The 26,285-nt window shown below is 38.0% G+C and overlaps 1 long non-coding RNA gene across 1 annotated transcript; it reads left to right on the forward strand.

Annotated features, from left to right (window-relative positions):
- The first annotated feature begins 2,683 nt into the window (after positions 1-2,683).
- LOC115513443 lies at positions 2,684-25,116 on the forward strand. The gene is made up of 3 exons (XR_004343696.1): positions 2,684-2,906; positions 23,544-23,682; positions 24,536-25,116. It is a non-coding gene; the product is annotated as an uncharacterized LOC115513443 (long non-coding RNA).
- Positions 25,117-26,285: the final 1,169 nt, after the last annotated feature.

A 26,285-nucleotide genomic window follows, 5' to 3' on the forward strand; every position in this document is an offset into this window, starting at 1 on the left:
TCTGCTACCAAATTAATTCAACGAAAGAAATTGTTTCCAAGAAGCAGTGCAGTAAAGTATACTTTGTATTTTGTGATGCCAGTCACAGGATCTTTTTGCTTCACTTTTAGAACATCCAGCTTTAACAGCTGATTTACATCTCATGCACTTATTCAATTAATTTTTACTCCAAGGTCCCATGTTATTAGTTTGTCTGATGCCCCGTTATTAGCTGATGCCCCAGTTTTGATTTTGCACTTAGTTTGGAAACTCTTCTGTGGGTGTTTCCAAATGCTTCCTTTCTTTTCTCTCTTTTTAAGGAAATTCACAAACTCACTGGAAAATGCCAACTTTAACTTCTGCTATGGCAAAATGCGTTGAGTAAGCTGCATCTATTTTATTTTATTTTATTTTTATTTTTATTTTATTTTTAGAGAGAGATGGGGAGTAGAGGCAGAGAGAGAGGGAGAGAGAGAGAATCTTAAGCAGACTCTATGCCCAGCATGGAGCCCAATGCGGGGCTCTGTTTCATGCAGTGAGATCAAGACCTGAGCTGAATCGAGGGTTGGATGCTTAAATCACTGAGCCACCCAGTTGCGTCTATGAAAAAACAAATAGCAAGCTCTTTTGTTATGATTTTTCGTTGTGAATATGTATTGTTTTATGATAAAAAGAAATCTGACTTCTGGGTAAATCATGTATAGGAAACCCTGAAAACACTTCAGTACTTAGTTTGTGTTCTCAGGGGATAGCATTCTATATCCTTGAAACACTTTGCTTACTGAATACATGATTTTAAGAAGAGAAGTAATTTGTAACACTGAGAAATATCAAGGCATAAGATCAAAATGGAAAAAAAGGAGGACAGAAGATTGGTTTGCAATAGTGTAGATTATCTTGAAACTAGATACATAGAAAGAAGAGAACAGCAGGAAAAGGAGAAACTTCAGTCACAGAAATTCAAGGTCAAAGATCAATACCTTATAAGAATCTCAATCAGTTAGCTAAGAATAATTGCAAACCTTGACATCATCCTTAAGAGGCACAAAAGGAAAAGAATAATATAAATGTTTAAATGCATAATTGACTATAGATGCCACACCATGATGGTACAGCTGACTGAGAGAATGCTGTTGTTATCAGTATAAATGCATTATCATTTGACCTATAAAGGCAAATGATTGATAAGCTTGTGATATTTGGCTTAAATTTGAAGAACATCTCAGTTTCTAGTAATATAGGTATTATGGGCTCAGTCATGTCGCCTCAGATTTACATGGTGAACCTCTACTACCTCAGAATGTAACTGTAGTTGAGGATATTAAAGAGGCAATTAAGTTAAAATGAGGTTAGCAGAGTGGACCCTAATCCAATATAACTGGTGTCCTTATACAAAAAGGAACCCTGGACTTAGGCATGCATAGCAGTAAGACCATGTGAAGGCAGAGGGAAAAGATGGCCAAAGAGAAAGATCTTAAAAGAAGCCAGCCTTGCTGACACTTTAATCTTGGTCTTCTAGCCTCCAAAACTGAGAAAATAAGTGTTTGTTATTTAAACCACCCAGTTTGTGGTACTTTGTTATGCCAGCTCTAGAAAACTAATACGCTGGGTCAGAATTTTATCCAAAGAACATTGGAAGGAAGAAATCTCCATGGAACATGAAAAACTGATGATTCCTTTGAAGGACCTAAAGAATCTCCTAGGTTTGTTCTTGCCCAAGTGCTCTGGTGGTCTAGAAGCTTCTTGAGGGTCCTCATTGGCTTTTCTTCCAATCTTGGAGATGAATAGTAATTACCCACTGGAGAAAAATTGAAAAATCACACAGCCTTATATGAGGGTGCATGTGTGAGTGTGTGTGTATGGGTGTGTTTGTGTGTGCGTGTGTGTGTGTGTGTGTGTGTGTATGTGTGTGTAGAACCCTGCAGTGAGGAATGTTTTGTGATTCACCAGTGATGTCTATCTTGGGTGAGGGGTAGGAAGTGGCCATGCACATACACATGGTGCCTCAGAATTAAATCATAAGTTTTTTGAATCAAAATATCTTTTGGGTATGAATCAGATGGCTCATGGGTCATTACTCTGATCATCTTGGACTTAGAATTATTTCATTTAACTTCCTTATTACTTATTTGATAAAATAAAGAAATTTAAATATAAATGGAAGTTATAAAGCAAATTAAAAAATATAAAGTATTGAAGACTATTTACATTTTTTTGAGTGAGTGAGGAGGACTTCTGTAGTTACTGCTTTTTAGTAGATGAGTTCCTTCAACAAAATGATAAAGCTAGATATGACTACTACTTAGATAGCATAGCTAATTAAAGAGTTAATATCCACGTTTTGCAGAATTTAAACCTCACAGAGTCCTTTGATTTAATAAACATCAAAATATGGTGGTTATTACAGTGATCATCTTCTCTGGAGCCCAAGGGAGAGAGAATAGTAGGATATTTCCCTGTCAGTTTCCACATATTACCTACATTCTCAGAGGTTATAGGATTCTCTCCTTTTGGTTTTGGGAAATATGATGTAAAGACCTGTCACTCTTTCCTTTATTATTTATTTATTTTTATTTTGATGCCCTTCAGTGACTGGAGTTAATGCAGCTAAGATCAAGACCCACAAGGCTTCAATTCTCTCACTGAGGAAAAAAAGCTCTGAATCTAAAAAAAAAATTTTTTTTTTTCCATACAGGTCTGCCAGAGAGTTATTCCTATTCTCTTTTGGAAGGGAACCTGAAGAATCGAATGCAATTCTCCTTACTCTGTGTTCATGGTGTCTGACTTGATGCTGACCAGCAAAGTTTGCTCAGCTACTGTTAGACCAATTTTTTGACAGAAGGAAGGAAACTGCATAATTGGATTAATTTCAAGGCATCGTTTTTAGGAGGATGCTCTATTCAATTTACAACCACATCCTTTTCCAGGTAAAACCCTCTTCCTTTGCCAATTATTGGTTAATCAATATTCTCAGTACCACTGTCCAAATCTCTACAATATTCAGTGTTATTTTAAACATTGAGTCTACAACAGGAGACCTTATTCTGTTGAATATTCTGAAATTAGAGACTTGAAGATAATATAAAAAGCAATTCAGAGATGGATCAAGGAATATAAAATATCAAGGAAACTACTTCCACAAATTCACTTCTGCATTAGTTTTCTATTTTTCTAAATTTAGTTTTTCTTGTTTTTGAGAACTGAACTAAATACGCTTGGTACTTTTTAAGCATGGATTTTTTTTCTATCCTAAGGTTATTAGTCACAAATTAATTAATTATCAATATGCCTTTCCTTCTGTGAATCTTTGAGCAGTTTGCAGTGGCTCTTTGAGATAGTTATTCTTGCCCTTATTTTACAGATGTCATGCTAGAGCAGAAAATGGTAAGGTAATTTACTCACGGTTTCCCAGAAATCTATAGTATGTCAACTTCAAATTACAAATCATAGTGCATGCTGGGGGCACATATTGGGCTTCCCTTTGATTAATAGGGCAGAGGCTGAGCTTGATGACCTCTTGAGGAGGCTTTCAACTCTGTAACACTAGAATCTTAATTCTGATGATGGTCTTGATGGTGACTAGAACCAATCTATTTCTCTACACTCTAGTTCAAAATTTAAGACAAGGCACTCACTCATACAAAATGATATTGTTCTCCCCTACTAATTTGTAGGGAAGGAAATCCACTTCTGACAAACAATATTACATGCTGATTTATTTGTGAGTGTGGGTCGGTTGAGGGACTGATCTCATTCACACATTTGTTTGGAAATTCTACGGAGATTTTGAATTGGGGGAGAGACACAGTGGGAAGTTTGGTTTTAGTTAAGTGTATGACATGTTTGTACTGGACAATGTAGCATAGGTTCTTCTAAACTTCTGGTCTGGGCATGAGCTGACTCACAAAATAAGCTGAAGATATTCTAATTTTTCACTAAGAATAATTAAGCAAGATGCACATTTCTCAGCAGATCTATGTGACTAAGGTGTAAATTTTATTTTTGAATTAATAAATTGATTTTGTGTAGCCTTTTTTTGCTGGGCTAATTTTTATTTTAGTTCCAATAGCTTGATTCTTGGTGCTTAGAAATAACAGTAATCTTATCTGATTGCTATTAAATAAGGGGAGCAAATACTTCTTCTTCGTTATTGCTATTGAACTCTAAAATGGCAGGCATAAAATAAAGACAGAATCCTATCTAAATGGAAATATGATAACAGTTATAGTGTGTTAACTTCTCCTGAGCACTAGGTTGTCTTTCCTATGGGAAGAATGTTAATCACCCTAGAAACCATGCTGGAGAATTAAGGTAAATTTGGGGAATGGGCTGAGGAGTTGGAACTTGGAAGAGGTCCAATTTTTTGCACCTTTCACTCTTGCTCATAGGACCAAAGTTTGGAATCTAGAGTTTCATCTTCAACCCTTGGGTGTTGAAGGTACCCATCAAGATGGTACCTTGATTTGGTAGCTAACGCGCTCTCATAGGAGTTTCATATTATCATTGTTCCATAACCAAGGAAAAAAAAGTAGGAGATATCATTAATAGGCAAAGGCTTAGAACAATAACGCTCAGTGAAAAGCTATGAATATTATTTGGTTATTTTTAGAAACTAAAGCATATTTGAAAGTTTCTGGCACCTTGTAGTAAAATATGACTGAACCTGACCAAACACTAAAGTTAAAATTTTCCTAATGATAGCTCATACTCCTCAACTTCATTCTATAATGGTGAATAAAGACAGAATTGTTAGGTATCATAGACCACTCTTTTATTTGATGTTCAATTAGAAACAAAACATCGTTTTCTCAAATCAGCCCCAGATTTTAATAATTTGATGTCTCTCTTTTAGATTTCAATATTTAAGGATCTTTGTTTTAAAGTTAAAGGCCCAAGTCCATATGAAATTGTACTAATGTTTAACAGATGATTTTTATCTTGTATTTAAAAGGTGTTTTCATAGGGGTACCTGGCTGGTTGTGTTGGTAGAACATGTGACAATTGATCTCAGGGTTGCAATTTCAAGCCCCACGTTGGGTATAGAGATTACTTAAAAGTATAAATAAATAAATAAATAAATAAATAAATAAATAAATAAAATTGTCAGTTTTGCAAACTTAGACAAACACATCCGTCTGGATATATTGAAGTGATTTGCATATATGGATGAAAACTTACTTACAATATAACCAGTGAAACCTTTAATTTTTTTTCATTTTATTTATTTTAGAGAGACAGAGTGTGCAAGCAGGAGAGACAGGCAGAGGGAGAGAGAATAGAGAGATGGGCACACTTAGTACATAGCCTGATGCGAGGCAATTCCATGACCATGAGATCATGACCTGAGCCAAAATCAAGAGTCAGATGTTATACTGATTGAGCCACCCAGGCACCCCAAAATCAATAGAACCTTTAAAGCCGAGGCTGAAAAGCAAAAACTTACAAGAATAGTAAGCTGTGGCCTTAATAACATTCATTATATTCATCTTTAATAAATGTTTGTTTTTCTTGGCATACAAGTGTAGGAAATCAAGTAGAATTCAACTTACATTGCACTGAATGGGTCAAGCATAGGACATAAAGAACCTAAGGTTTTAAATATAATTCCATTTTTTTCCTTTAATTTAGTAATTTATTAGTTCTAATGTGTTATTTTGGTCATAGCGTTTAGTCCTATGTTTATTATTCTGAACAAGTCTGCATTTTTGACTTGCCTTCAGAAAAGAAGTAAATACTTGAAATGACCAGCAGCCTAGATTCAGATGGGAAAAAAATCTTTCCAGTTATTATAAAAAGAGACCCCAAATTCCATTAAAATGCATATAGGCAACCAGATTTATGCCCAGGAATAGGAAATACTACAACCACTAAAAACGAAGCACTTTATAATTGTTTAATTTCAAATACATGTAAATCATATTTGAATCTAACAATAATATGTAGATTATAATAAAAAATCATGTAAATCTTTGTCTTTCAAGTTCATATAATATTATAGAAAACTCAGATTTTTTTTCCTATCAATTCATTACCCAGTAGGTTTCAGTTAGTTAATATTGAACAGGGTTTCAGGGAAGAATTTCCTTTTTAAATCATAGAAGATACCTGAATATGTTCATAAACTTTGATAGATATTCCAGTAGAAGAATAATGAGGCCAAAAACTAATGAAATCAGTTCATAGACCTGGAGGAGAGAAACAATGGAGACAAGGGGATGGATATTAAAACCATATTATCTACAACTGGATAAGGAAGGCAAATTTGGAAATTTGCTTTTTAAATGCTATGAACACATTGTATCTCTAATACAGTCTTGGGGCATGCCCAATTACCCTTTTTTTGTGATGTTTATAGACATGTATAAGTGGTGAAATGCATCTGGGAGTTTGAATAGCTTTGTATATTGATATATTAATCTTTAAGTGTATTCTTCCTCATTTCTTTGTCCATGACTTTTCTTTTTAGATGTTGGCCCAGTAGAATTAGAAATTAGCAGGAAAGGAGAGCCTCAGTGGCTCAGTATGCTGAATGTCCGACTCTTGATTTCAACTCAGGTCAGGATCTCAGGGTTATTAGATTGAGTCCCACATTCAGCTGCACTGGGCATGGAAGCTGCTTGGGACTCTCTCTCTCATCTCCCTCTGCCCCTCCCCTGCTCTCTCTAGCACATGCACTCTCTCTCTCTCTCTCCAAGAAAAATTAGAAAGAAAAAAGAAAAAGAAAAAAGAAAAAGAAAAGAAAGAAAGAAAGAAAGAAAGAAAAAAAAGAAAGAAAGAAATTAACAGGAAAGCAAAGAGCAAGTATCAAACATTATTCTGTTAGCTGATTTTCTCTTTGTTTTTAAACTTATAAGTAGGTTTCTGAAGTACTCATCAGAAATCAATGGAAGCAGAGGGGAGCAAAGTCTTTATTGAGTTGCTGTAGAACAGCAGTTGTTGCTAGAAACAGAAATTACTGGGAGAAAAGGGCCTATGCCTCAGACCATCTATTGCCTTTTAAGAGAGCACCTTGTCATAACAGTGCTGTGGGGCTGCACTGGCTCCTCTTGTCATAGCTGGAAGGAGTTGCCTACAGGACCTCTTTGAGCACTGCTTTTCAGTCATCTGACGATCCTGATGGGTGCTTGTGTCCCAAGATTTTGTCAACCCTGTTTGTACTTTCCCGTTTCCATTGTGTAGCCTTGCACACTTATAAATTCCCCACCTACAGAAGTGGGGTCCTTGATAGCCAAAGTGCACACTTGCTGTCTAAGAATTTAGAAAGTTGTGAGCCTTCAGACATTACACAGTTATACACTGGGGATACATTTAGTGCCCTTTGGAAAAGAAATATAAAAATGGCAAGACTTTGTGTTTAGGTCGTACCTTACAATTCTGAAAGCCCTTTTGTATCTTCCTCAGTGTTCCAATTACAGTAAGTCGTACTACCAAGGTTACAGGTTGACTTTGGAGGCGTGAAGCATATAGAGTTTAGATTGCTTTCCGTAAGAAAATAAAAAAGTTATAATTTCAAAATAGGTAACAAAATTACTTTCTTTAAAATGAAAAGTTACACAAAATTATAAAATTTAAAAGGTTGAAAATATTAAAAAATCATAAAGTCTATAGAAATGATGTAGTATTTTTAGGTGTCAGTGCTAGGGTGGCTCAGTTGGTTGAGCGTCTGACTCCTGATTTCAGCTCAGGTTATGATCCCAGGGTTGTGGGATTGAGCCCTACGTCAGGCTCCATGCTAAATATAGCCTGCTTACGATTCTCTCTCTCTCATTCTCTCTCTCCCTCTGCCCCTTTCCCATAGTCATGCTCTCTCTCTCTCTGAAATAATTTTTTTTTCAAATAAAAGCTTTAAGAATCAGCTGCCCAAAGTCATCTTCATATTTTTTAATATTTTTTGCCACATATTTTTTAGTATTTATACATATAACAATAGTCTATGATATTTCCCAGAGAGACAATAGAAAGATAATTTATTCTTTTCTCTAGCATGGTTAATCCCTTCTTTTAAAATTAAACATTTAAAAACTTAACTAAAAAATAAATTAAATTCAAAAATAAGAAAACAAACTTATTTCAAAAGATGGGCTAAACACCTGAACAGGTAACTCACCAAAGAAGACACATAGATAGCAAATAAGTATCTGAAAAGATGGTCTACATCTAATGTCATTAGGGAGATGAAAATTAAAATAACGATACCACAATACACCTGTTAGGGTGACCAAAACCTAGAACAGTGACAACACCAAATTCTGGAGAGGATGTGGAACAACAGGGACTCTCACTGATTGCTGTTGGAAATGCAAAATGGCACACCCACTTTGGGAAACAGTTTGGTGGTTTCTTACAATACCAAACACGCTCTTACCATATGATCTAGCAATCACATTCCTTGGTATTTATCCAAAGGAGTTGAAAACCTATGTCCACACAGGAACCTGCATATGGCTATTCAAAGCAACGTTTTTCATAATTGCCAAAACATGTCCTTCAGTAGATGAGTGGATAAATAAATTGTAGTACATCTAGACAATTGAATAAAACTGAATACTATTCAGTGATAAAAAGAAATGAGCAATCACACCATGAAAATACATGGAAGAAACCTAAATGCATATTACTAAGTAATTGGAGCTAATTAGAAAAGGCTACATACTATATGATTTCAACTATATGACATTCTGAAAAAGGCAAAACTATGGAAACAGTAAAAAGATCAGTGGTTTCCAGACTTTGGGGGGGGGGGCACAAGGGGTCAAGGAGTGTTGGAGGGGAGGATAAATAGGCAGAGCACAGAGAATTTTTATGGCAGTGAAAATACTGTGTATGATATGATAATGGTGGATACGTGTCATTAGACATTTGCCCATACCCATAGAATGTACAACACCCAAGAGTGAAATTAATGTAAACTACAGACTTTGTGTGATAATGATGGATCAACATAAATTAATCAATTGTACAAGTATGCTACTCTGGCGAGTTGTGTAGATAGTGGGGGAGGCCATGCATGTGTGGGGCACGGGGTGTTTATAGGAAATCTCTGTAATTTCTTCTCAATTTTGCTATGAACCTAAAGCTGCTCTAAAAGCATTAAAATTTTATAAAATTACTCTAGTTCTAAAATTTTTAAAAAGTAAGTTAAAAATAAATTTAAATTCCTGATAGTTTAGAAAAATTTGTTTCAGCTTCACACTCATTATTAATAATGTCATAGGGATTTTTTTTTTTTGAGAAAGAGAGAGAGCGGGGGGGGGGGTGGAGCTCACATGTGAGCAGCGTTGGGAAGCAGAGGGAAAGGGAGAGAGAGAATTGTAAACAGGCTCCACACTCAGTGCAACCCCCAACATGGGGCTCAATCTCATGACCACGAGCTGAAATCAAGAGTTGGACGCTTAACTGACTGACTAGGCACCCCCTAGGAATTTTAAAAGCTGTGGCCACATTTAGAAACTGTGATCATGTAAAGAAAACTTATATAAGGCTTTTTTCAAATATGAGTCTTTGCAAATATACTTGCTTTGTATTTCTGATATAGATTTGTGCCTTACAAGCACAGAATTTCCAATAAATTGCATTGTGTGCCATTCTCAAAAAAGGAAAAAATGGTATATTTATAATTTTTACACCATATTTTCAAGAACTTCCATTTTGATCTGACATTAATAAATTTAGAATTTTATACAACTCGTGCTCGGAGGAATTTTGCCCACAGTTATTCCAGCTCTGTAGATTTTAGCATTGTTTTTCTTCCAATGTTTACATAGTTTGGGTGCCAGAAACCACAGGACATATTCGTTGGGCAGTAGCATCCTTGGCCCTGCACATTGATTGGTATCATGATGCCAGGAGAGTCAATGGGTGGCAGGAGTTTTCCTGGAGCCCAGTGCTGCATGCACATAGAGGTAAAGCAATAACCTAACGATACTTGAAACGATTGCAAGCCACATATATATATTCTACTGAAGCCAAATGACATTATCCTTTAATCGGTTGTACGCTACTATGTAAAAAACACCCCATAAAATAGTGGCTTAATTGATCAATGTTTTCATTGTTGCAGTTCTGGGGGTCGGGTATTTGGGGCTTAGTAGGGATGGCTTGTCTCTGCCCCATGTGGTGTTTTTCTGGAGTGGTTTGACTGAGACTAAAAGACCAAAGGTGATCTTACTCTTGATTTTAGGAGCTTTGCTGCTACTGTCAGACTGAAACACCTTGATTTTCCTTTATGTGGTTTTTGTTTCCATATGATATCTTATTCACTATGGTCTTTCTCCCCACATGGCCTCAATATGAGTTCCAAGATTGAAAGCAGAGCTATAAATCTTCTTTTTTTTTTTTTTTTTATTTTTTTTTTTCAACGTTTTTTTTTTTTTGGGACAGAGAGAGACAGCGCGTGAACGGGGGAGGGGCAGAGAGAGAGGGAGACACAGAATCGGAAACAGGCTCCAGGCTCCGAGCCATCAGCCCAGAGCCTGACGCGGGGCTCGAACTCACGGACCGCGAGATCGTGACCTGGCTGAAGTCAGACGCTTAACCGACTGCGCCACCCAGGCGCCCCTATAAATCTTCTTAAAATAGGGCTTGAAGATTTCACTTCTGCAACATTCTATTGGTGAAAGCAAGTCACAGGACTTGCTCCGTTCAGGACAGTGAGGGGAAATATCTCCAGTTCCTGAAGGAAAGAACAGTATAGTCACATTGCAAAGAGGTCTGGACAAAGGGAGGGATTATTAATTGGGGCCCATGTTTAACAATCCACCTCAGTTCTCTCCTCAACTTCCTTTTGGTTGGATTCCAAAAATGTGGTGTGACCAACAGTGAGGAGCCAGTGGTTTTAAACAATCACAGTTAACATACCTTGGTTTTGGAAAGTATAAAGAATATACGATCATGTGAATGCACTTTTAGGGCCTAGACCAGAGCCTTAGAAGTTTGGAAAGGTCTTGTGCAAGTGGGGAGCCCTGAGGCTAACCTCATAAGCATCAATGCCTCTAGGCTTTGTCATCCACTTTTGACCAGGCCAAGATTAATAGCTTCTCTTTCTCTCCTATCCCACATCTAATTAATCTGCAAACACTATTGACTCAGCAGTTAAAAACATACCTCACATTCGACAAATTCTAAAGGATTTTAGTACTAACATATTAATCTGAGACATCAGCATCTTTTTCTAGGACCCTTACTGTAGACTCCCATCTAATTCCCCAATCTGATTCTTCCCTCTTATTATTTGCACAGTAGTCAGAGTGAATTTTTTCAGAGGTATATTGTATTGTATGAATTTTCTATTTTTATTAATTTTGATTAACTTCCAACACATTGAAACATATTAGAAAGCTACTCTGTACTGGTCTGTCACTGGTTACCTCTATGATGTGATTTTCTACTAGTTTCTTTCTTTTTCTTCCTTCCTTCCTTCCTTCCTTCCTTCCTTCCTTCCTTCCTTCCTCTCTCCCTTTCTCTTCTTTCTTTTTTCTTTCTTTTCTTTCTTTCTTTCTTTCTTTCTTTCTTTCTTTCTTTCTTCTCTTTTTTCTCTCAGTCTGCTCCAACATTATTTTCTTAACCACTACTTGAATATAAATAAGATTCTTGACATTGTGAGATTTTTGTTCATTACTTTATCCCCTGCACCCTTCCCGGCACAAGGTTTTATGGCATGATAGATACAATAATTTATTTAAATGTAATAAATAAATGGATATTATATAACTGAATTTTAACAGCAAATTTTTAAGGTATGTATTATCATTATTGCTAAGTGAAATGACCAAAGTCATCTTAAGTGTATGGCAAAACTAGGGTCGGGACATTGGGTTAGTGTTCTTTCTACTAAACATTTGGGAACATAATTTTAAGGCTTATGTTTGCTTTTTATTTATTTATTTATTATTTATTTATATATTTTTCAATATATGAAATTTATTGTCAAATTGGTTTCCATACAACACCCAGTGCTCATCCCAAAAGGTGCCCTCCTCAATACCCATCACCCACCCTCCCCTCCCTCCCCCCCCCCATCAACCCTCAGTTTGTTCTCAGTTTTTAACAGTCTCTTATGCTTTGGCTCTCCCACTCTAACCTCTTTTTTTTTTTCCTTCCCCCCCCATGGGTTTCTGTTAAGTTTCTCAGGATCCACATAAGAATGAAAACATATGGTATCTGTCTTTCTCTGTATGACTTATTTCACTTAGCATCACACTCTCCAGTTCCATCCACATTGCTACAAAGGGCCATATTTCGTTCTTTCTCACTGCCATGTAGTACTCCATTGTGTATATAAACCACAATTTCTTTATCCATTCATCAGTTGATGAACATTTAGGCTCTTTCCATAATTTGGCTATTGTTGAGAGTGCTGCTATAAACATTGGGGTACAAGTGCCCCTATGCATCAATACTCCTGTATCCCTTGGGTAAACTCCTAGCAGTGCTATTGCTGGGTCATAGGGTAAGTCTATTTTTAATTTTCTGAGGAACACCCACACTGTTTTCCAGAGTGGCTGCACCAATTTGCATTCCCACCAACAGTGCAAGAGGGTTCCCATTTTTCCACATCCTCTCCAGCATCTATAGTCTCCTGATTTGTCATTTTGGCCACTCTGACTGGCGTGAGGTGATATCTGAGTGTGGTTTGATTTGTATTTCCCTGATGAGAAGCGACGTTGAGCATCTTTTCATGTGCCTGTTGGCCATCCGGATGTCTTCTTTAGAGAAGTGTCTATTCATGTTTTCTGCCCATTTCTTCACTGGGTTATTTGTTTTTCGGGTGGAGTTTGGTGAGCTCTTATAGATTTCGGATACTAGCCCTTTGTCTGATATGTCATTTGCAAATATCTTTTCCCATTCCGTTGGTTGCCTTTAGTTTTGTTGATTGTTTCCTTGCTGTGCAGAAGCTTTTTATCTTCATAAGGTCCCAGTAATTCATTTTTTGCTTTTAATTCCCTTGCCTTTGGGATGTGTGTCGAGTAAGAGATTGCTACGGCTGAGGTCAGAGAGGTCTTTTCCTGTTTCTCCTCTAGGGTTTTGATGGTTTCCTGTCTCACATTCAGGTCCTTATCCATTTTGAGTTTGTTTTTGTGAATGGTGTGAGAAAGTGGTCTAGTTTCAACCTTCTGCATGTTGCTGTCCAGTTCTCCCAGCACCATTTGTTAAAGAGACTGTCTTTTTCCATTGGATGTTCTTTCCTGCTTTGTCAAAGATGAGTTGACCATACGTTGTGGGTCTAGTTCTGGGGTTTTCTATTCTGTTCCATTGGTCTATGTGTCTGTTTTTGTGCCAATACCATGCTGTCTTGATGATTACAGCTTTGTAGTAGAGGCTAAAGTCTGGGATTGTGATGCCTCCCACTTTGGTCTTCTTCAAAATTACTTTGGCTTCGGGGCCTTTTGTGGTTCCATATGAATTTTAGGATTGCTTGTTCTAGTTTTGAGAAGAATGCTGGTGCAATTTTGATTGGGATTACATTGAATGTGTAGATAACTTTGGGTAGTATTGACATTTTGACAATATTTATTCTTCCAATCCATGAGCAGAGAATGTCTTTCCATTTTTATATCTTCTTCAATTACCTTCATCAGCTTTCTATAGTTTTCAGCATACAGATCTTTACATTTTGGTTAGATTTATTCCCAGGTACTTTATGCTTCTTGGTGCAATTGTGAATGGGATCAGTTTTTTTATTTGTCTTTCTGTTGCTTCATTGTTAGTGTATAAGAATGCAACCGATTTCTGTACATTGATTTTGTATCCTGCAACTTTGCTGAATTCATGTATCAGTTCTAGCAGAGTTTTGGTGGAGTCTATAGGATTTTCTATGTACACCTCATGTCATCTGCAAAAAGCTAAAGCCTGACTTCATCTTTGCCAATTTGGATGCCTTTGATTTCCTTTTGTTGTCTGATTGCTGATGCTAGAACTTCCAACACTATGTTAAACAACAGTGGTGAGAGTGGGCATCCCTGTCGTGTTCCCGATCTCAGGGAAAAAGCTCTCAGTTTTTCTCCATTGAGGATGATGTTAGCTGTGGGCTTTTCATAAATGGCTTTTATGATGTTTAACTATGTTCCTTCTATCCCGACTTTCTCAAGCGTTTTTATTAAGAAAGGGTGCTGAATTTTGTCAAAGGCCTTTTCTGTATCGATTGACAGGATCATATGGTTCTTATCTTTTCTTTTATTAATGTGATGTATCACATTGATTGATTTGCGAATGTTGAACCAGCCCTGCATCCCAGGAATGAATCCCACTTGATCATGGTCAATAATTCTTTTTATATGCTGTAGAATTTGATTTGCTAGTACCTTGTTGAGAATTTTTGCATCCATATTCATCAGGGATATTGGCCTGTAGTTCTTTTTTTACTGAGTCTCTGTCTGGTTGAGGAATCAAAGTAATACTGGCTTCATAGAATGAGCCTGGAAGTTTTCCTTCCCTTTCTATTTCTTGGAATAGCTTGAGAAGGATAGGTATTATCTCTGCTTTAAACGTCTGGTAGAACTCCCCTGGGAAGCCATCTGGTCCTGGACTCTTATTTGTTGGGAGATTTTTGATAACCGATTCAATTTCTTCGCTGGTTATGGGTCTGTTCAAGCTTTCTATTTCCTCCTGATTGAGTTTTGGAAGAGTGTGGGTGTTGAGGAATGTGTCCATTTCTTCCAGGTTGTCCAATTTGTTGGCATATAATTTTTCATAGTATTCCCTGATAATTGTTTGTATCTCTGAGGGATTGGTTGTAATAATTCCATTTTCATTCATGATTTTATGTATTTGGGTCCTCTCCCTTTTCTTTTTGACAAGCCTGGCTAGAGGTTTGTCAATTTTGTTTATTTTTTCAAAAAACCAACTCTTGGTTTCGTTGATCTGCTCTACAGTTTTTTTAGATTCTATATTGTTTATTTCTGTTCTGATCTTTATTATTTCTCTTCTTTGGCTGGGTTTAGGCTGCCTTTGCTGTTCTGCTTCTATTTCCTTTAGGTGTACTGTTAGATTTTGTATTTGGGACTTTTCTTGTTTCTTGAGATAGGCCTGGATTGCAATGTATTTTCCTCTCAGGACTGCCTTCACTGCATCCCAAAGCGTTCAGATTGTTGTATTTTCATTTTCGTTTGTTTCCATATATTTTTAATTTTCTTTAATTGCCTGGTTGACGCACTCATTCTTTAGTAGGGTGTTCTTTAACCTCCATGCTTTTGGAGGTTTTCAAGACTTTTTCCTGTGGTTGATTTCAGGCTTCATAGCATTGTGGTCTGAAAGTATGCATGGTGTAATTTCAATTCTTTTATACTTATGAAGGGCTGTTTTGTGACCCAGTATATGATCTATCTTGGAGAATGTTCCATGTGCACTCGAGAAGAAAGTATATTCTGTCGCTTTGGGATGCAGAGTTCTAAATATACCTGTCAAGTCCATCTGATCCAATGTATCATTCAGGGCCCTTGTTTCTTTATTGACCGTGTGTCTAGATGATCTATCCATTTCTGTAAGTGGAGTGTTAAAGTCCCCAGCAATTACCACATTCTTATCAATAAGGTTGCTTATGTTTATGAGTAATTGTTTTATATATTTGGGGGCTCCCGTATTCGGCGCATAGACATTTATAATTGTTAGCTCTTCCTGATGGATAGACCCTGTAATTATTTATAATGTCCTTCTTCATCTCTTGTTACAGCCTTTAATTTAAAGTCTAGTTTGTCTGATATAAGTATGGCTACTCCAGCTTTCTTTTGGCTTCCAGTAGCATGATAAATAGTTCTCCATCCCCTTACTCTCAATCTAAAGGTGTCCTCAGGTCTAAAATGAGTCTCTTGTAGACAGCAAATAGATAAGTCTTATTTTTTTATCCATTCTGATACCCTATGTCTTTTGGTTGGCGCATTTAATCCATTTACATTCAGTGTTATTATAGAAAGATACGGGTTTAGAGTCATTGTGATGTCTGTATGTTTTATGCTTGTAGCGATGTCTCTGGTGCTTTGTCTCACAGGATCCCCCTTAGGATCTCTTGTAGGGCTGGTTTAGTGGTGACAAATTCCTTCAGTTTTTGTTTGTTTGGGAAGACCTTTATCTCTCCTTCTATTCTAAATGACAGACTTGCTGGATAAAGGATTCTGGGCTGCATATTTTTTCTGTTCCACACATTGAAGATCTCGTGCCAATCCTTTCTGGCCTGCTAAGTTTCAAAAGAGAGATCAGTCACGAGTTTTATAGGTCTCCCTTTATATGTGAGGGCACGTTTATCCCTTGCTGCTTTCAGAATTTTCTCTTTATCCTGTGTTTTGCCAGTTTCACTATGATATGTCGTGCAGAAGATCGTTTCAAATTACATCTGAAGGGAGTTCTCTGTGCCTCTTGGATTTCAATGCCTCTTTCCTTCCCCAGTTCAGGGAAGTTCTCAGCTATTATTTCTTCAAGTACCCCTTCAGCACCTTTCCTCTCTCTTCTCCTCTGGGATACCAATTATGCGTATATTATTTCTTTTTAGTGTATCACTTAGTTCTCTAATTTTCCCCTCATACTCCTGGATTTTTTTATCTCTTTTTTCTCAGCTTCCTCTTTTTCCATAACTTTATCTTCTAGTTCACCTATTCTTCCTCTACCTCTTCCATCCGAGCCGTGGTGGTTTCCATTTTATTTTGCATCTCGTTTAAAGCATTTTTCAGCTCCTCCTGACTGTTCCTTAGTCCCTTGATCTCTGTAGCAAGAGATTCTCTGCCGTCCTGTATACTGTTTTCAAGCCCAGCGATTAATTTTATGACTATTATTCTAAATTCACTTTCTGTTATTATTTAAATCCTTTTTGATCAGTTCATTAGCTGTTGTTATTTCCTGGAGATTCTTCTGAGGGGAATTCTTCCATTTGGTCATTTTGGATAGTCCCTGGAGTGGTGCGGACCTGCAGGGCACTTCCCCTGTGCAGTCTTGAAGAACTTGCGTTGGTGGGCGGGGCCGCAGTCATACCTGATGTCTGCCCCCAGCCCACTGCTGGGGCCACAGTCAGACTGGTGTGTGCCTTCTCTTTCCCTCTCCCAGGGGCGGGATTCACTGTGGGGTGGCCTGGCCTGTCTTGGCTACTTGCACACTGCCAGGCTTGTGGTGCTGGGGATCTGGCCTATTAGCTGGGGTGGGTCAGCAAGGCGCACGGGGGCAGGAGGGGCAGGCTCAGCTCACTTTTCCTTCCGAGATCCGCTTCGGGAGGGGCCCTGAGGCACCAGGAGGGAGTCAGACCCGCCGGAGGGATGGATCCGCAGAAGCACAGCATTGGGTGTTTGCGGGGTGCAAGCAAGTTCCCTGGCAGGAACCGGTTCCCTTTGGGATTTTGGCTGGGGGATGGGTGAGGGAGATGGCGCTGGCGAGCACCTTTGTTCCCCACCAAGCTGAGCTCTGTCCTCCAGGGGCTCAGCAACTCTCCCTCCCTTTGTCCTCCAGCCTTCCCGCTTTCTGAGCAGAGTTGTTAACTTATGACCTCCCAGATGCTAAGTCGCACTTGCTGTCAGAACACACTCCGTCCGGCCCCTCCGCTTTTGCCAGCCAGACTCGGGGGCTCTGCTTGGCCGGCAGGCTGCCCCTCCGCCCCGGCTCCCTCCCGCCAGTCCGTGGAGCGCGCACCGCCTCGCCGCCCTTCCTACCCTCTTCCGTGGGCCTCTCGTCTGCGCTTGGCGCTTGGCTCCAGAGACTCCGTTCTGCTAGTCTTCTAGTGGTTTTCTGGGTTATTTAGGCAGGTGTAGGTGGAATAAGTGATCAGCAGGACGTGTGGTGAGTCCAGCGTCCTCCTACGCTGCCATCTTCTTATATACCCCATGTTTGCTTTTTAAAAAAGGTTTTATTTTTAAGTAACCTCCCCAAATAACATGGGGCTCAAACTTACAACTCCAAGATCAAGAGTTGTACATTCTGCCAACTGAGCCATCCCATTAAAGCTATGTTTTAATAAAACTTAAACTTAACTCATTTTCTTACTGTTGGAGAAAGTACCGTAGTGCATGAAGGTTGGCTTCATTTCTAAATCTGTTTTGAATGTTTTCTTTTATAATTATTAGCAAAATATAAAGGAATACTCACAGCAACTTGCCTTTGGCATCATGTTGCGGTCTTTATCTTTTGGTAGAAAACATTTAGGTATGGATACTACTCCACACCCATTATCATCACAAAGCTAATGACACAATTCGAAAAGAATTTGTTTTCTCAGATGATTCGCCCCCAGAAATCGTATTGATGATACTTATGAAGTTCCAGAAAAGAAATCACAATCATTTAGGAAGTCAATATCTCTTTTTTTATTTGATGTATGAGGCACAGGACTTGGAGTTCATACTTAGCATCCAAGAATGATATTAACAGACCTTCTAGATTTCCTTATTGTGTTGCGTATCACATGGTTAAACTGTATTATCTTCTAAACTGGTATTGTAGCGGCCATTTAGAAAAGGAGTTGGTGGGGGAATGCGGGTGGAAATGCGTGGAAAAAAGGAGGAGAGAGTAGGAACAAAGGAGAGAGAGCTGAAGAGTGGCCACGCCATAGGCATCCTGGTTGTAGTTCTGATTATGGTCAATGTCAGTTTTCCTCTCTGTTGGATATGGATGGTGAAGTTTCGCAGCTATCCTGGGGAGTCAGAGCATAGATTAAAGCAAGCTGCCTCAGGCTCCAGGCAGGGAGAAGCAAAACAAGAACTAATTTCTTTGCTTTGAAAAAGATACAATAAGCAAATAAGTAGTAGGTTTAATAAAGAACTGGTGAAAGCTTTAAAATATTTTCATGAAGATTTCTAGCCATACATCAGTCCTATCCTCAAGATACATTATATCAGGAGTCAAATTGTCTCTAGAGATCTATTAGATATGCTGACTAATTCCTTAATAAGCTTTGAAAATTAGCTTATTCCTTAATAAGCCCTTAAAAAATGAGCAACCAGCATATTTATCAGGTAAGGGGTGCATGCTGGGTAAACACTATGTGTATATTATTTACTTAGAGAATTGCTCTGATCTTTTATGAATACTGTCCGATGGCTGGGGAAAAAAATACATATTTCTCCTCTCTTTTATGTTTCTTAAGCCAAAGGCAGGATTTCTACTTCCATTAAAGATTTAATAAATTCAAAAATAAGGAAATTGCATGTAGAAAAAAAAAGCTAGATTTCTCTTTAGGCCTTCCACATTAAAATAACATTAAAAAGATGGAAACAAAGCAAATTTAATTTGTTTTCCTGCTTTCTCACTTCTTTATTCATACTCTTCTGTCTTCTATTAATTTTCACCAGAGCCAGATCGTGTTTCTCTTAACTCTCAAATTCCCTCACTTTTGTTGGTTTAAGCGATACCCACAGGGGACATTTTTCAAAGTGGTATGCTAGGATTTAGCTGTGGGAGGCCCATTAATACACCACATAGAATTTTACTCCCCATAATGACATTTAAAGAGAGCTATTTGTTTTGACTGTGTTCTTTGTGTAGGCCTGAAGGTTACCATAGTAAAACCCCTTTGGCAAATGTGCAGTCAGAAATTTCTGGGTTAGAGTGGCAGGGGGTAAGGAAGAGGACAATTCCAAAATATTTCATGAGCAAAATCCTGATGAAAGGGAGAGTCTCTGGGGCCTGGTTTGTTCCCATTTCCTTCTCTGAGAAACAAGAGCAAATGACTCTCAATCCCTGCCCCCTCTCCCCTCAGAACCACGTGCCTCAAAAGGCTCTCCACTTAAAATTTTCTGATTTTTCTTAGAAATGGATTTTATGAGGTTATCAGGTCACTTTTCGTTGATGAACATGTAGTTTCTTGGCTGTAGTTACAAATGATCCTGCTGCTGAAAGCTTCGGAGGTGGTGAACAGGGAAGGACTTCGAAGTCAGATGGGTCTTCATTTAAATCCTTCAATCTGCTACTACTGATCAACTGAGTAAACTTGGATTGGTCACTTAACTTCTCTGATGTTCATTTTCCCTCATCACTAAAAATGGAATGATACTACACATTCTAGCAGAGTTCTCATGAAAACTGCTTAAGATGAAGAGACATTTCCTGGCATGATCATTGGGCCAGGGTAAGCACAGATAAATGTCAGCATCTCATGTCTTTTTGGATTTGTTATCATTTGGATAAAATAAGCAAAAAGAAATGTGTGTTCTTTTATGACGGCAAATTGTTTTGCAACATCCTATAAAGAAAAGAAGACGATGGCCATCGTGGTTGCTGATGATATGCAGCTAGGCGAGTTTCAGTTGACCCTGCTCAGTCTCTTCTGTCTGAATTCTATCAGGTACATCCAAACAATGTAACATCCCCTTCCATTGTGGCTGAATGTTCACATTATGTCTTGATGATTCATGCATTTGAAGGGAAATTGAATTAACCAAGGAGAGAAATAAAAAATTTAAGAATAAGTTTAACAAGATCAATTCTTTTATAATTGGACCGCTTGCTTTCAGCCTTGAAAAATAGCATTTAAAAAGGTGTTCATGGTCTGTGATTACCATTTGTAAAGTGAAAACTAAGTTTCTTGCCCAGAGGCTCAGCTGGAAATGGTGTCTTCCGAAAAGACTTTTTGATTCTTAAGAATCCTACAGCATCTGTATAGCATGTTTCCCCCTTGATTATTGTTCTTGTCACTACCCTCCTTTAAGGTGAGTATGAGAAATGATCATACACTCAACTCATGGTCCTTAGCCTTGTCTTTATCAAAATAGTATTAATTTTAATCCTGCGAACTCACATCATGTGCTATAGCTTTTTGGAGTTTGACAAGCTTTATACTACTACTTGTTAGCTGTGTGATTTTAGCCAAAACATAACATATTTCAGCCTCAGTTTCTTCATCTCTCAGATGAAGATAACAATTCGTATGTTTTTGTAAAGCATTAATGGGCTAAATATTTACTGACATTTTCCTATGTATTAGGGTGGGATCCAGGTTCCAAAGATGGCCACCAATGAACAATGTCTCTTGAAATGGACACCTTTGTGTATTCCCCTCTCGTCCAGAATATGGACTGCCCTTGCAATGCGCTTCGACACAACTGATATTTTATTTATTTATTTATTTTACATTTATTTATTTTTGAAAGAGAGAGACCGAGCACAAGTGGGGGAGGGGCAGAGAGAGAAGGAGACACAGAATCCAAAGCAGGCTCCAGGCTCTGAGCTGTCAGCACAGAGCTCGAGGAGGGCCTTGAATTCACAAACCGTGAGATCATGACCTGAGCTGAAGTTGGGCGCTTACCCGACTGAGCCACTCAGGTGCCCCAACACAACTGATATTTTAAAAGGAGAACGCGAGTGAAGGGGGGCATTTTAGGAAACATAAAGACCATCAACAAAAGCTACTAAGGTAAATGTGAAGCAGCTGAAAAGATAACATGACCAACTGACAAGAGAAAAAGAAGCATGCTGGAAAAAGAGAGAAATGAGATTTGGTAGGCAAATAAAGCAGAAGGGACACTTTGCCAGAGCTGGGTCTAAACCTTAAGACCCAGCAGCATCAGCTTTTGTGCTTTCAAGAGTCTTGAGGTGCCATGTGAAAAGTCTGGCTACCCTTCTAGAGAGAACATGTGTAGAAATAACGGGAAGAGGAAGAGGTCACAGGGAGAAGACGAGAGAGAGAGAGAGAGAGAGAGAGAGAGAGAGAGAGAGGCTAAACCATCCCAATAGTTGCCCTACGGTTGCAGCTGAGACTTCCAACCATTTCCACCAGGGTCTCCGTTTGTGAACCTCATCTGCTACCTGACTGCAGTTTCAATTATAGACTCCAAGCAACACCAACAGAGAAATCATAGAGCTGGGTACCAGTGGGTACCCACAAAACTATGAGAAATAATAAAATGGCTATCGCTTTAATTGACTAAGTTTTGTGAGAGTTTGCTATTTGGCGGGTAGTAAATAACTGAAATAGCTGGCTAGTTTGCTTATGTTTATTCTTCTCATTGCTTCTCTCCCCCAGTTTAGTCGTTGGTTGTCTTTTTTTTTTTTTTCCCTCCAATATACTCTCTGTGGACAGCTAGCTGAGACAGCTAGCTTATTCTCACAGCTTTAAGGACTCTGTTCATGACTATAATCTATTTCTCTAATCATGACTTTTCATCTATTTTATGGAACTGTACCTCCATCAACTTAATGAATGCTTCTTTGCCTTAAACTCTTCACCATAATCATAATAGTCTTCTATTTAAGGATTTCCATCATTATCCATTTAAATTTCAAAGCTCTCCACACTCTGTTGACATTTAGTATCAAATCTTACTTTCGCTTCCCAGCCAGCATGTTTCCTGTTCCCTTGACAGTCAATCTACTCACTAGTAAGCAATAACTACAGTTGCGTCTTTGCTGTTGGTGCTACTTTTTCTGAAATGTCCTCAAAATCTCCTTCTGTTTTACAGAATATTTATTCATCCTTCAGTTGTAACCTGAATCCAGTATCTTCTGTGACTTTTTTTTTTAACTTCCCTTTCATTGCTTTACTTCATCTTTGTTTCTACAGGATTGATCACATGATTTCTGTCTCTTCGTATATTATTTTACGTGTTGGTTAATGGGTATTTGTTATTGGCTACTCATCATTATAGATGCAAGTTGTCTAACATTGAAGATGTCTTTCTTGACATTTTACTCTACAGTCTGTTTCATGAGCAGAATATCAAGGTTTAAGAAGACATTTAGAAATTAGACATTTTCTTGGTATCGTGTGGCTCACGTATGGAGTGCAAGAAGTCAGAGGGCAGGGGTAGGTAAAGATGTGGAAAAGTGTTCTGTGCCAGGCAAAGGCTTTGCATTTACCCTGTAGATGCTAGGAGACCATGAAAAAAAAATATAGCCAGAGTAAAAGCCAGTGATTTATATTTTCACAAAATAAATTTGTTGCCATCAAGAGAACAGCAAGAACACTTGTGGTTTGGGGATAGGGGTGTGGAGTTCGTGAGATGAGTGAGGATGCTAGAGCGGTTATTAACTCAGATGAGAGATGATAAAATTTGAATAAGAACTGAGGACACTTGGGGAGCCTGGGTGGCTCAGTCGGTTAAGCGTCCGACTTCAGCTCAGGTCATGGTATCACGGTTCATGAGTTCGAGCCCCGCATCGGGCTCTGTGCTGACAGTTCAGAGTCTGGAGCCTGCTTCCAATTCTGTGCCTCCCTCTTTCTCTGTCCCTCTCCCCCTCACGCTCTGTCTCTTTCTCTCAAAAATAAATAAACGTTAAAAAAAAAAAAAAAAAAAAAGAACCGAGGACACTTACTAAAGGTCTTTGGGAGGAAGAATTTTCAGAATGCAGTTACCAATCAGATGAAGGAGGAAGAATGAATGTGACTTCCCTATTTGTAAGTTAGGTAATAGTTGTACCTACAGCAAGATGGAGAATGCATAATGTAAATCAAGCAAATGGGGGCGGGGTGGAGGGATGGTCATTTTTTCCATATGTCTTAAACTTAAATTATCTGTCAGATATATAAGTGGAGATATTCAGAGGGCTTTGGAAACATAGGTTGGAAACAGAAGAGAGTTTTGACTGAAGAATGTAGATTTCTGAATCATTACCATATACGTGACAACAGACATCTTGAGAATTAATGAAATCTCTCACAGAGAGTTCCAGTTGAAAATTGAAGACCATAAGACCAATAAGATTTGAAGACAGAGAAAGAAAAAAAAACATTTAAGGTGGGAGCAGATACTTTGAAGAAGGTGGCACCTGTCAAATGTTCCATGCCCATGGAGAGCCCAAGTAAGACAATACCTAAAATACAATGAATTTAGTTTGATTCTCTGGGGATTTTATTAAAGTTACGTTATTTTAGTGTAGGCTGAAGGTGGGAACTGCAAGGGCTTGAGAATGAATGGGAAGTGAAGAAGTACAGAATGGCTGGAAGGAAATGAAGGCAAATTAGTCACAGAGGCAAATGTAACACAGCAGGACTTCTGTTTAATTATTTACTTATTTGAAGATTGGAGGCATTGTAGTACACGCAGTAAGGAAAGAACCTTGTGGGAAAAAAGAAAAGCCAAAAATATGACAGCCCAAGCACTTGAGCAAGAGAAGAGAGGGAGAGAGAGATTCAGAGAAGACAGAGGAGAGATCTGTAGGAATATTTATAATTTCTAAAATTGTGTCTAAATTCCTTTTTTGTATAACCTGCCTGTAAAATTCATTGCATTTGAATTATAGTCAACTCTGATCATTTCCTTTAATATTTGCTATGTTAAGAAAATTGTTCTATTATACAAACTTCGTATTTTAGCCAAAAAGAAGTTCCCTTTTAATGTATTTCTTTGTTTTTCATTAGATCAAGGAACAGAGAGAACTTCATTTCACTGATTTGTTTTTACACCTACGTGAGGTTGAAATTAGAATGGTATATTTGTTGGCATGAGTATAGGTATACAACTATCTTAGAGTGTAGTTATCACATAGATTTAGTTTTTATAATGTTAATCTGTCCCACTAAAATGCCTTTAAGTGGTACATTTTGGCTTTCCATATTGAAATCCAAGTAAATTACTGAATAATATGGGAATTTAAAAAAAAAATGGACCTGATGATAAAATATTTATACTTCTCGATATTTTAAATTTTTCAGGCAAAATCACATTGTTACTGCCACAGACGCCTTCACGAAGGGACAATGCAAGAGCCTGAGACATGGAGTATTTTTCTGTTATGGTATATTTTATGATAAGTATAGCAAAATAAATTTTGATTATAAGATAATTAAAGCAATGACTATCATCCTCATCATCTTCCTTCTCATCAGATATTATTAGCTAAGATTTATTGAATATCTTCTACATGGCACACTCACTCCCAGGCAAGTTAAATTTTCTTTTTCTTTATCCTCACAATTAACCTATGAAGTAAGAATAAATGGACTACCATCGCCATTAAACAGATACTGGGGAGGAAAAGAGCTCTTACTTTATCACAGGAAACAAAATTCAAAACGTTTGCCGCTTAAGCCTGGCTTTTGTTCAGCTGAGGGGGCTGCCATTGTTAGTTAAGTGTCTGTGGCTTCCTGTTCCTCTTAGACCTGAGGGGGTGAAATTTGAAATGTATGGGATGATGGTCAGGTATCTATTCTTTTCTGAGAGGGCAGCCTTGCAAATTGTAAAGGTAAATAAGAAACTATCTTCTTGTAAGTTGGGTTAAACTGTGTGTTAGTGTTGTGAGTTAGGTTTGCACTTTGAAGGAAGGTGTGTGTGTGTGTGTGTGTGTGTGTGTGTGTTTGTCGGGTGCTGTGAAAACTATGGTCTTGTAATTTAGTACAATAAAGTATGAGTCTGAAAATTACACTGATCTTGTGACATTAAGGTAGCTACCACTCCTCCCAGATTCTTTTGTGGGACATAAGGTTTACAAAGCATCAGGTTTTGTAAGTATGACTTTAGACCAGGGTTTGGGTCTTATCTGAAGGTCTCTGACTCCAAGCAATAATCTACTTGGCAAGTGAGTGATGTGTCTGGGTGAGGCCATGCCCTATTGGAAAGGCGTGGTGTTTCCTAACTGATAAGTAAAGAGTCACAGGGTGGAAGTTAGAAGATGAAAATTCTCTCATAGTGAATTATAGACCTGAGAGTTGGGGGCACAGCTAGGAACTGAAAAGCTCCCAAAGTAAAGGTGTAATTGCTTGTGGGATTACCCTTTTTCTTGGAGCAATGTGCATAACCTTTCTTTTACTTACCTCTTGTATTTCCTCCTAGATTTTTTTTAACCCTTCTGATACAAAATTATAGCTTTTTAAAGGTTTGCTTTGGAAAGAAGCCAGAGATCTTTATATCACGGTAAGTTCCAAATAGAATTGGAGGAAATATCAGAGGATAAAATAACCAAAAAACAGAGAACAGTTCTAGTGCTGTGCTAACCAATATGGCAGCCACTAAACACATGTTCTACTGAGACTTTAAACTAAGTTAACATGTGCTGAAAGTATAATATACGTAGCAGATTTCAAAGCTTAGTTTAAAAGAAATATCTCAATATTTTTATTGCTTGTTGAAAAACTAATATTTTGAATATATTAAATCATATTTTATTAAAATAATCTTATTTGTTTCTTTTTATTAGTTTTAATGTGCCTACTAACACATATAAAATTACATATAAAGCTCACATACATTTCTATTGTACCAGGCCAGTCTAGACTGAGATTGGCAGGAAGTGAACCATGGTCAAAAGAAGAATAGAACGGAACACAAATTTTGAATGACAAGGGGCAACATTGGAACACACACATGACAAACTCCCTGAGAAACTTGCCCTCTCCCTGTGGGTACCTGAGGGAGATAACCCATAAAAAGGGTAGAAAGGTTCATTTGTGAGTTACATGTATACAA

Source organism: Lynx canadensis, chromosome B2 (genome assembly GCF_007474595.2).
Source record: "Lynx canadensis isolate LIC74 chromosome B2, mLynCan4.pri.v2, whole genome shotgun sequence".
Lineage (NCBI taxonomy): Eukaryota > Metazoa > Chordata > Mammalia > Carnivora > Felidae > Lynx > Lynx canadensis.